This window comes from Crinia signifera, chromosome 5 (genome assembly GCF_055691185.1).
Source record: "Crinia signifera chromosome 5, ASM5569118v1, whole genome shotgun sequence".
Taxonomy (NCBI): Eukaryota; Metazoa; Chordata; class Amphibia; order Anura; family Myobatrachidae; genus Crinia; species Crinia signifera.
Genome location: NC_139221.1, coordinates 167234774 through 167247342, shown reverse-complemented (window position 1 = coordinate 167247342; position 12569 = coordinate 167234774). Strand labels below are relative to the sequence as shown.

The 12569-nt window shown below is 43.4% G+C and overlaps 1 long non-coding RNA gene across 1 annotated transcript in view; it reads left to right on the top strand.

Annotated features, from left to right (window-relative positions):
* Positions 1 to 12234, top strand: part of LOC146080704 (uncharacterized) — a 57039-nt gene extending 44805 nt beyond the window's left edge. Inside the window, exon 5 of the long non-coding RNA XR_014474959.1 lies at positions 11901 to 12234. This is a non-coding gene — a long non-coding RNA (uncharacterized LOC146080704). The remainder of the gene's footprint in view (positions 1 to 11900) is intronic.
* Positions 12235 to 12569: the final 335 nt, after the last annotated feature.

Sequence of the window (12569 nt, the reverse complement as noted above, 5' to 3'; positions counted from 1 at the left end):
TGACCCATATTCACGTTACACCTCATGTAGTGACCCATATTTATGCTATACCTCATATAGTGACACATTCACTTTACACAAGTAATGAGTCATATTCATGTTACACAACACGTAGTGACACATTTTAACATTACACATCTCATAGTGACCCTTATTCACATTACACCTCATGTAGTGACCCATATTCATGTTACACCTTACATAGTGACCCATATTCACGTTACACAACACGTAGTGACAAATTTTAACATTACACAACACATAGTGACCCTTATTCACATTACACAAGACACTTAGGCCCTTATTCTGATCGGTGCGGCCGGATCCGATTATGCGGCCAGGACCGTGCGTGCGAAACCCCGCCTTCTATACGGATCGCCAACTCCGTCCGTACGCGGTAAGAAGCTGGCCGAACGGACCGCACGTGTATTTTTCATGGAATACGCCTCCTCCATCTAAGGGAACCTCCCCCATCATTCGATGGTCGCAGACCATCGAATGCAGGACCGAGTGCTCCACCAGCTCCCGCAACCTCAGACCACACGGACATTTTTCCGTGCAAAAGCAGGGATCTGGGCGGGCAGCTGACATCCGGCGATGTCATATGTCCGCCCCCTACACGTGCGTCACGGCCGCATTACCATACGTACGCCCAGCGTTTGCATGGGAACGCCCATGAAACGCGGGGCGTATGCATATGGTAATGAGCCCAAATAGCCCTTCACGCCCCTCTCCACCCCCTGTTCGGAGTGTTCACATATCATGCGGGATTTGGCCGTACGCCCTGCACATGCGCAGACACAAAACATCGGCGGGCCGAACGCATGCGGATATATCCGCACCGACCAGAATAAGGGCCTTAGTGACCTATATTCACATTATAAAATGTTCCACATTATTAAATGCACTTAAACACATAAACACACATAAAACTCCTTACACATACCCCACATTATTAAATGCACTTATACACATAAAGCCCTACATAATTCTCCTTACAAATGCCCCACTTTATTTAATGCCCTAATACATACATAGTGACACACATAATGCCCCTAACACATGCCTCATATTATTAAATTCCCTTATACATATATGCCCATCCCTACCCCTCACCTCCCATTCCCTGCAAAGCACTTACCCAGCAGGAGGTTACAGGCTGAAGTGTGGAGGGGAGTAATATTTCAGACAGGTGTAGCTCCTGATCTCATACTCCCAGGTTTGAATAACCTCCTTGCTGTGCTCCACAGTCCGCACACAAATGCTACTCCTTCCCGCTGAGGATCTTTAGCAAGCTCACTTCCGGTGGCCTACATCCACTGGCCGCTAGTGATACTGCCAGCTAGCAGTCTTCTAGCTTGGGAGGGGGAGAGCCGAACAAAGTGGTAACCATTCTGCCTCCAAATTGGAACTGATGGAATGCAGTTCCACCCCGTTCTGGCCCACTTTAACTCCTGTCTTCAACATAGTAGTGTGGTGTGCTATGTGATCTACATTAGCTAGAACCTAGATAGGGTAAACCTGTGGTACATAATACAAGTCTAGAATACAAGAGGGGTTTTGTTAGTCGCACAAGACACAATTGGAAATAGGTGGACCCCCTAGGGTTGATTGTTGTATTATATGTACTGAGTACAATAGTGGGGGTGTGCTACCATCGGACATAAGGAGTTCACAAGATCAAAGAAGAAAAGAGGAGATGTCCTGTATCAGTGCACCAAATAAGAATAAAACTTAACCTTTATTATTTATTTTTTAAGAACTGCGAGATAAAAGTTTCGACATATAACAACAAACAAGGGTGGGGTTCACACAATTTAAAACCAAGGTGGCAGGCAGATGTTGCAAGAACTTTAATCAATACTGATGTGTCTTAGAAACAGTGTGTTCCTGGTCTGTGCAGAAAAAGAAATATAATCAGGCAGGCCAGGTTATTTATGTGAGAGCGGGTTTATTCCACAAAAACCTCTTTTGTATTGAGCTCTCAGTGAAGCATGCTCACATATCAATGAGTGGGGTTGGCACACCTACAGAATGAAGGTAACATCGGATGGGGATCAACACACACTGGGTTAATTGAACAGTGTATGAGTGAATTATCACTATTAACTCCTGATAGGAGGATCCCTTCGATGCTGTAGCCCCCTCTGTATTAGCGTGCTTTGCTGGTGCAGACTGCCCACAACCTTCTAATGTAGGTTGCCTTGTGTGCAGGGGTACACTATCCAGCGTGGAAGCGCTCTATTGATGGATAGTATGGGCTTCCAGTGGCGGGGTTAAATTTACAAGTAATCAGTGCACCACCTGGGTATCTTGCTGCACAAGTCCAATGGAGTCGCCTCCAATTGGGCTAACACACTCAGTTGTGAGCGCCTTTACAAAGGCAAGTCACTGTCTAAGTACATAATCAAAATGCATAGATATGAAAAATAATAAAGACTGCAAACATCTGCCCACGCACCGCTAGCCGGCACGTGCTTCACAGATTCAGCTTCCTCAGGGCCAACCTGACTGAGTGTCTGCTGGGCTTTTTATACCGATGGTCTAATCGTATGCTCCAATACGTGTGGTTCTGAACACGCGTGCCTCCGGAAGTATCGGCCGTGGTTTGCCATCCTATCGCATATCTCGTAGGTGCGCGAGTCCCCCGCTGTGTTCAGATTCACTAGCAGCGTCATTGTTGCTATGGCAGCCGGGGTCGCGTGTAAACAGATGCGGATGCATCTTCTTTGTGCGCCTGCCCTCAGCCTATCGCGTGAGGTTTGTAGCCTCATGTTGCGGTGGAGATTGATCCGTGTTGATGTGTTTATCAACATTGTGCTTGCTCCAGACAGGAAGAATGGGATTAATTTCATTATGCATGTCCTTTAGCGATCGCTATTGATACTATAGCGGTAACATCCTGTTGTAGTGATACAGGTATATGGATGAGGGTTGTTCGCCCTGTATACGTTCTCTACTGGTAGTTGTTGATTTATATCCCCTGCATTTTTATTTATTTATTTATTAATAATGATCGCAGTTATGGATCCCCCACAGCAGCATCATGATACCGCAACAACAACTACCAGTAGAGAACGTATACAGGGTGAACAACCCTCATCCATATACCTGTATCACAACAACAGGATGTTACCGCTATAGTATCAATAGCGATCGCTATAGGACATGCATAATGAAATTAATCCCATTCTTCCTGTCTGGAGCAAGCACAATGTTGATAAACACATCAACACGGATTAATCTCCACGGCAACATGATGCTACAAACCTCACGCGATAGGCTGAGGGCAGGCGCACAAAGAAGATGCATCCGCATCTGTTTACACGCGACCCCGGCTACCATAGCAACAATGACGCTGCTAGTGAATCTGAACACAGCGGACACCGTCCGGGGGCTCGAGCACCTACGAGATATGCGATAGGACGGCAAACCCCGGCCGATACTTCCGGAGGCACGCCTGTTCAGAACCACACGGATTGGAGCATATGATTAGACCATCGGTATAAAAAGCCCAGCAGACACTCAGTCAGGTTGGCCCTGAGGAAGCTGAATCTGCGAAGCGCGTGTCGGCTAGCGGTGCGTGGGCAGATGTTTGCAGTCTTTATTATTTTTAATATTTATGCATTTTGATTATGTACTTAGACAGTGACTTGCCACAATAGCCTTTGTAAAGGCGCTCACGACTGAGTGTGTTAGTCCACTTGGAGGCGACTCCATTGGACTTGTGCAGCAAGATACCCAGGTGGTATACTCTGCCGGACCACTACGAAGACATTGTATTATAAGCTAACTTTGCCTGCAGAATATGTATGTTTTGGGGGTTATGTTTATGTTCAATCTGCAAAACTCAATAAAAATGATTGAATTTAGAAGATACCCAGGTGGTGCACTGATTACTTGTAAATGTAACCTCCGCCACTGGGAGCCCATACTATCCATCAATAGAGCACTTCCAAGCTGGATAGTGTACCCCTGCACACAAGGCAACCTACATTAGAAGGTTGTGGGCAGTCTGCACCAGCAAAGCACGCCAATACAGAGGGGGCTACAGCATCGAAGGGATCCTCCTATCAGGAGTTAATAGTGATAATTCACTCATACACTGATCAATTACCCCAGTGTGTGTTGATCCCCATCCGATGTTACCTTCATTCTGTAGGTGTGCCAACCCCACTCATTGATATGTGAGCATGCGTCACTGAGAGCTCAATACAAAATAAATAATAAAGGTTACGTTTTATTCTTATTTGGTGCACCGATACAGGACATCTCCTCTTTTCTTCTTTGATCACATAATACAAGTCTCCTAGGCTGAACCAGATCAAATTCAGTCTAAAAATTTGGTCAGAACAAGTGGTTAGCAGGAATAGTTTAATTGCTGACAGAGGTCAGTCCAAGAGGCATACAATAAAAATATTTGCAATTGCAAAATATCTAGAAGGCTGGTATTCCACAATAATTATAATAATAGAAAAGTACAAGGTATAAAATGTAATAACATGTTAAATAAAGTAAAAAATAATCTGTACTTGAATAGAACAAATGTTATGCACCTTTAATTACATCAATAATGGACATCTTGCCAAATGAATTTAACACTGTATCTTGTACATTCATAAATATAGTACTAATCTATCCTCACATCCAAAAATTCTTGTATTCAATGTTTTAATAGAAAAAAAGGCAAATGGCATTAAAATATATCCCAAGTAGTAACATGGGAATTGTGTTAATTTTCTACAGAACATATGTACAATTAAAAAATAAAGTGCAACATATAAACGTGTGTGGATCATTAGGTTGACAGCATGTTGGTCGACAGTCATTAGGTTGGCACCACTAGGTCGACATGCTGAAAGGTTGACATGGGTCTAGGTCGACATTGGGACATGGTCGACAGGTCATTAGGTCAACACACGCATATTTGCCGACATGGGCAGGGTCGACAGTTAAAAGGTCGACATGGGTTTTTTCACTTTTTTTACGCGAATGTCAACACAGTCGACATGGACACTAAAACGTAGCACCAAGTCCCCTCGCATGGCTTGCTGCGCTCGCCATGCTGTTGGCTCAAAAAACAATGAAAAACCCCATGTCGACCTTTTGACTGTCAACCTTGCCCATGTCGACCTAATGCTCGTGTCCATCTAATGACCTGTCGACCTTATCCCATGTTTACCTTTCAGCATGTCAACATAGTGGTGTCGACGTAATGACTGTCGACCAACATGCTGTCGATCAATCGACCGCATCCTTAAAAAAATTATATATACCTTTAAACAATTAAATAAAGGGTACTTATGTAGTATCTGGGCTGCCGATTTTTTGATTGTATGCCTTAAGTTAAGGCATACAATCAGATGCGATGCGATGCGATATCGCATCGCATCGCATGCGACCATCGGATGCGATGACCCGATTTTTCCATAGGAATCAATGTTAAAATGGACTGAGTCCATTTTAACATGGAATTCAATGGGAAAAAGGGGTCCTTTTCATACCCCTACTATCCAAGTGGGCATGGAGTTGGATATAAACCTGTGGCGAGCGTAGCGAGCCACCGAGCCCGAAGCGTGGCGAGCGAAGCGAGCCCCGCGAGGGGACGGTATTCTGTGTCCCCTCGCGGGGCTCGCTACGCTCGCCACGCTTCGGGCTCGGTGGCTCGCTACGCTCGCCACAGGTTTATATCCAACTCCATGCCCACTTGGATAGTAGGGGTATGAAAAGGACCCCTTTTTCCCATTGAATTCCATGTTAAAATGGACTCAGTCCATTTTAACATTGATTCCTATGGAAAAATCGGGTCATCGCATCGCATCGCATCGCATCCGATGGTTGCATGCGATGCGATGCGATGTACCCGATTTAGAAATCGGCAGCCCAGATACTACATAAGTACCAAATAAAGTGCTTAAGTACTTGTGTAGTTTCACGGCGCCAGCATGGCACCGTGCTACTTCTGGGTTCTATGCTCGCCACAACTATCTAAAATAAACTAACTTAACTCCATGCCAACATGGATAGTTCATACCCCCACTATCCATGTTGGCATGGAGTTGATTTTAGATAGCGTGGCGAGCGTAGCGAGCCACCGAGCCTGCAGCGTGGGCGAGCGAAGCCGTGAAACTACACAAGTACCAGTGATTATAATCATGATTTATTTTTTTAACACCCAGTGCTGATTGTGATTGATTGTGATCTATCAGTAAATAATTACTATATTACTTTGTCATACTGTGCAGGTAACAGGTGCACTTTATTGAATAAATAAATTAATTACTTAATTACTATGATTCACATTTTAAGCACAAGGCAGTCCAAAGTTAATTAAATATTCATATGGTAAAATTTTAGTAAATGTATTTGAAAATGTGTATGCTCTATCAATTTGTTGAAAACACATTTTAAAGTGATAAAATATACATTTTTCTAAAATACTTTTTTTAGACTGTATAGTACCTGTAACTTAATTATAGCAATATGCTGCCCACCCACCTAAGTTGCTGAAATATAGTTAAATTGCTTATAAAGCATATGCACTTCTTTAATTTATACAAACCATGATGGATTATAAAGCAGCATTTTCAATTTTTATAATGCAGGTTTAAAATCATTTCCAATAGCTGATTCATTAATTCGGATTGGATTACTACCAGGAGCATGACTGATATGGGATGCAGTTAAAATCCCGGCGGTCGGGATCCCGGCGTTCAAAATCCCGACGCCGGAATCCCGACCGCCGAAATCCCGACCGCCGAAATCCCGACACTTTCTCCCTCCTGGGGTGTCCACGACACCCCTGGAGAGAGAATAAATTAGTGTGCCGAGCGTAGCGAGGCACCGGGCCCGCAGCGTGGCGAGCGCAGCGAGCCCGCAAGGGGGGGCGATCCACGTCCCCCCCCCTTGTCGGGATTTCGGCGGTCGGGATTCCGGCATCGGGATTTTGAACGCCGGGATCCCGACCACCGGGATTTCATACTGCTTCCACTGATATGTACCACGTATCTGTCTACTAGAAAATATTTTTTATTCTTAAAGTTCACCAATTTTGCCAATTGTTCCTGGGCTTTAAAAAAAATAGCAATAGAGTATTTCATATTTTTGTGTAATATTAAATAATAATATTGCTTAATCTATATAATAAGTTGAAGAGTCTGTGTGCGTGCGTGTGTGTGTGCGTGTGTGTGTGTGTGTGCGTGTCCGTTGCATTGCGGACACACCGTGGCACTCAGAGCCACCAAATTCTGCAACAAGATACCTCTGTACCCGGTGGTGTGCACCTCGAAGCCGTTTTTGGGAAATTTCACTTAGAAATTTAAAAAACACCAAGTTTTAATTTGCCTTAATTGATGATCTGGGAAAAGGATCGACGATCTGGGAAACCGTTGCGAAGGAACAACTCCACACCTGATTTCATTGCTGTCATTGAGTATGAATGACACATTCTAACACTATGGTGGAGACTTTAAACAATTAGGAATAAATGAGGATATACATAGACCACACATCACACACAAATGTACACATTGTACACGTGCACACACACACAGTACACCACATATACGCACACATAGTACACAACACACACATATATACGTAGCGAGCTTCACACACTTACACATTGGACAGATACACACAACAAAACACACACATAACACACCACATGCAGTACATCACAAACCCATATACACTACAACACACACCCAAAAACAGTACAACAAACACACACACACTTAAACATTGTGCAGATACAGAAACACACACAAACATTGCCAGGATAGGCACAGCACACTACACTACACACACATGTATATGTAGCGCACCTCACAAACTTACACATTCGGCAGATACACACAACACACACACACATAACACACCACTCACAGTACAACACACACCCACATTCACTACAACACACAGCCAAAAACAGTACAATACACAGATCACACACACTTAAACATTGCACAGATACACACGGCACACTACACACACACACATTTATACGTAGCACACCTTACGCACTTACACATAGGGCAGATAAACACAGCACACACACACATAACATACCTCTAACAACACAACATACACCCACATTCACTACAACAAACAGCCAAAAATAGTACAATACACAGAACACACACACTTAAACATTGCACAGATACACACGGCACACACATTTATACGTAGCACACCTTACGCACTTACACATAGGGCAGATACACACAGCACACACACACACATAACATACCTCTAACAACACAACACACACCCAAAAAACAGTACAACATACACAAAACACACACTTAAACATTGCACATATACACAAAGACACAACATACACATACTGTATATACATAGCACACCTCACACACTTACGCATTGGACAGATACATGCAACACACACAACCACATACACTACATCACACAAACAAAAACAGTACAACACACAGAACACATAAAAAATTGACGTTTATTTAACAGTCTGTACCAGCAAATAAAAACTGTACCTAATGTACCGTTTTTTCTTTTTTCCGCATATCCGTCTCTCCAGTCCTCCAGCCTGTCACTGCGCTCCCCAGCCAGTTGCACTGAGAAATCTTTGTCCTGGCCAATGCACCCCTTGATCAATACAAAGTGGGTACACTGCACTCACCCTGGCAGTTGTATGTTAGGCACTGCTCTGCCTTGAGGGTGTCCCAGACTCTTTTGGTTCATACATAATGTTTGGTCGATGGGCATGAGCGCTGCATGTATTCGTTTGAATGTTATGAGTGTAAGAATTTGAAGAATAATACTGAGATGAAGGTTTGCCATGTTAAAGTGTACAATTTACTCAATAAATCGTGAAAAAAATATATGTACATAGAAGTACAACCAAGAAATAAAAGTAGGTTTAAAAAATAAATTCTAATTCAAACTGATAATTGTTTGGATGGGGTGGGTTGCCAAACAAATCTATAAGTGGAGGGGGGTATGGATATTGTGGGCATAATTGGTGTTTGGTACACCTACAGGGGGTCCCCAGTTGATGAGAAATTTTCACTACAGTGTCACCGTAGGGGGAAATCCAATTGGGGTTCAGGTGGTCTTTTAGGGACCCCTTTACAATCCCGTTGGTCTCTTCTCCTAAAGCCTATGGTCTCCCTCAGTGATTGACTATTATTAAGGGAGACCGTAGGCTCAAGGAGAAGAGACCTACGGGATTGTAAAGGGTTCCTAAAAGACCACCTGGACCCGAATTGGGAATCCCCTTATGGTGACACTGTGACCATGACACTGTAGTGAAAATCCCATCAAATGAGTAGCCCCTGTAGGTGTACCAAACACCAATTATGCCCACAATATCCATATCCCCCTCCACCTATAGATTTGTTTCACAACCCACCCCCATCCAAACAATTATGAGTTTGAATCAGAACTTATTTTTTAATCCTACTTTCATTTCTTGATTGTACTTCTATGTACACTTATATCTTTTCATGATTTATTGAGTCAATTGTACACTTTAACATGGAAAATCTTTATCTCAGTCTTATTCTTCAACTTCTTACACTCCAACCCTTATCAATGCACCCATTGATGATTGCGATGGCTGGATCGGTGGATTGGCCCGGCGGGTGTAGGGAAGAATTTGGCCCATTGCACCCATTCCCAGTGGTGCATTGCAGTGTTGTGCGGGTAGCCTGCGTCGCGTTATGACTTCATGTGGCCAGGCCTGCGGACATGCTCCCACACTCAGGAGCTGCCCACTGGTAGAGATGACCGGTGCATGTGCTTTACAGATCTCCAGACCTCAGAGACTGCAGCAGGCTGGATTGGTGAGGGGAGCGGGAGTGGCAGGGAACGTTGAATTTTTTATTAATTATGGCGCGGTAAGTAATGCCCACCCCGGTCTCCACGCACTCAGCACCTGTATTTACACATCCTAGAAACTGTACCATTGAAAGTATGGAAATGGAGGTGTGGCCACATCCCTTTCTGATTTTGTACCGATTTCTGACCCTCAGATGTTGGAGGCTATGTCATAGGTGCTAAATCTCAGGAGTGGATGTAGAATTCATCAACACATACAAGTTATCAACTCCGGATCGTTGTGTTTCAAACAACACCACCACACCTGAATTCATTGCCGTCATTGAGTATCAATGCAAACACATTCTAACATTATGGTGAAATCTACAACAAATTACAATCTTAGGTCTTTGGCACAGCATACTGTAAGATTACATTTTTCAGCAATTTTGGAAATAAAAAAAACCCAAGGTTTTCCCGGGCAACGCCGGGCGGGTCAGCTAGTATTCATTAATAATTCACACATGTTTAATAACACTGCATGCTTGAAAGAAAAAAACAAATGGACAGCTCTTGCATTAAGAGGACGTCTGAGTTTATGACCTAGGGTATATGTACTAAAGGTGTTTTTTTATTTATTTTAATTGATGACAGAGTGATTAAAAATCAATATTGATCAAAAACACATTTAATAGCAGACAATATATTTTAATTAATTTTAAATATTAGTAAATGTATGTTTTAGCCCCACCATTGATCAAACAAAAAGCTGTTGAGACAGCAGGCCGATAATAAGGTGCAGTATTCTTATGAATGAAAAATAAGAATTTAGCAGTGTGTGGATTCAGAAGGCGAATAGATAGAAGGGGAATGGAGTTACAATGCACTTAATATAATGAAACAAATTATAGTACCAGTCTAATTTTTTAATAGCCAAATGAATTCCCCCCCAAACCTAATAATCTTTTTCAACACCTGCAACCACACCCTTCCCATAAGATATGTATTTCATATAACTGTGGGGAAAATCATGCCCACTCTTCTTTGCATTAATTCATTAATTCAGCCTCATTGGCGGTCCTGAAGAAGCTCAATAGCGAAGCGTATGCCGACCGTACAATTTGTGTGTGTGCCCCATCCCCTTCCCTCATATCAATGCATTTTGATCTGTTTAGTTTAAATATCTTATTTCAATAGAGGTGCATTCCGGTGGTCTCATACCCTATGAGTCCGGCTACAAGATACACGGTGTGCTACCTACTAGCACCGTGACTTACCAGCTCCGGCTAGCAGGTGCTCGTGTGGCACCACAAGTAGCCACATTCAGCAACCCTACCGGGCGCAGCAAGTGACGCTGCAATGCGGCGTAGCCGTCTTTCCCGTACCCATGCTGCACTCAGCGAGTCGGGTTAGTGTTACAACAGTTGGGATTTGAAGCATCTTCAGCATATGTTACATACGCACTGATCCGTTTGATTTACTAAAGATCGCTCAAATCTGCTAACACTCAATAGCATGCTGAAATATTGAACATCATATCCGATACTGCTCCGCAATCTTAAGGAGAATACGCTACCTTTATGATAGTCATTGTGATCACTACAGACAAAAGCATTACATTTATACTAATAAAGCCATCTTTGAATGTATCAACATATATTTGGGTTTGGGGCCCCACGTTGTGAGGATACAATATCCTTTTTAACACATGTCCGTGTCAAAATGTTTTGTATGTATTTTGGGTCTTTTATTTCGCTATTTTTAATATGTATCTAATTAAAAGTTATGTATTATTGCGTCAGTTCTTAGGTGCACCACACAGGCATTTCTTTCTTGCCTCTGCATAATTTTCGTGATCTGATTCAGGTCTGTCAGCAAAAATGCTAACAGGTCTGCATGAGAAGTCGGCCGCAATCCCCCCCTGACCAGCCTGAACCCGGTATGCAGTTCTTATGGTGGGTTCTTAGTGTATGGCCACCAACAATGTATTTTTGAAAGGTGCAGAAATATCCATATTATTATCAATATGGACTACCTTGACCCCCCACATTGAATCCCCCCCTATAGGCTGCTGTACTAATGTGTTGTGTTTGTTCTTCCCATAGTTTATAATGTTCCACAACGGAAGAAGCGGGCCGCAAAGATGGAACCAGCCACAGAGGCAATGACCACCTTAATGCTCAAACACCTGAAGGAAATGGATTAATCTATGCAAGCGCACGAAGATGCTCGCCTGCAGCGATTTATGGAGAATGAGCGTGAGCTACAGAACTCTTTCCTTACAGCGATTGTTGGTATGCCTGATTATAAATATAAATCGCAGGAATCGAAAGACACAAATGGAGTTCCTTAATAGCCTTTTATGTAGGACCCAAGGCTATGCACCACAGCCCCAGCCACCACATAATAATTTGGAGGGTAGTAGTAGTCCAATGTATAGCAGAGGGCAAAAATATTTTTTCCTCGAGGCCAAGGAAGCACACAGAATGTCACACCCTCCACCAATGCCACATAATTATCCGGCTGGAACACAACACCATCCACCAAATCCTCACCAGGCCCCTGAGTATACAGCTGGAACAGCACACCCTCCACCAAATCCTCGCCAGGCCCCTGAATATACAGCTAGAACAGCACACCCAGCAACTACTCACCATGCCGCTGAGTATGCGGCTGCTCCACATAGTGATGAGCAGCTTGCATCTGCCCAAAGCCTTGTCTACCCCTGGTCCCAAGAGTTGTAAAACTGTTTAAGCTGGTTACAGTATTTTGTT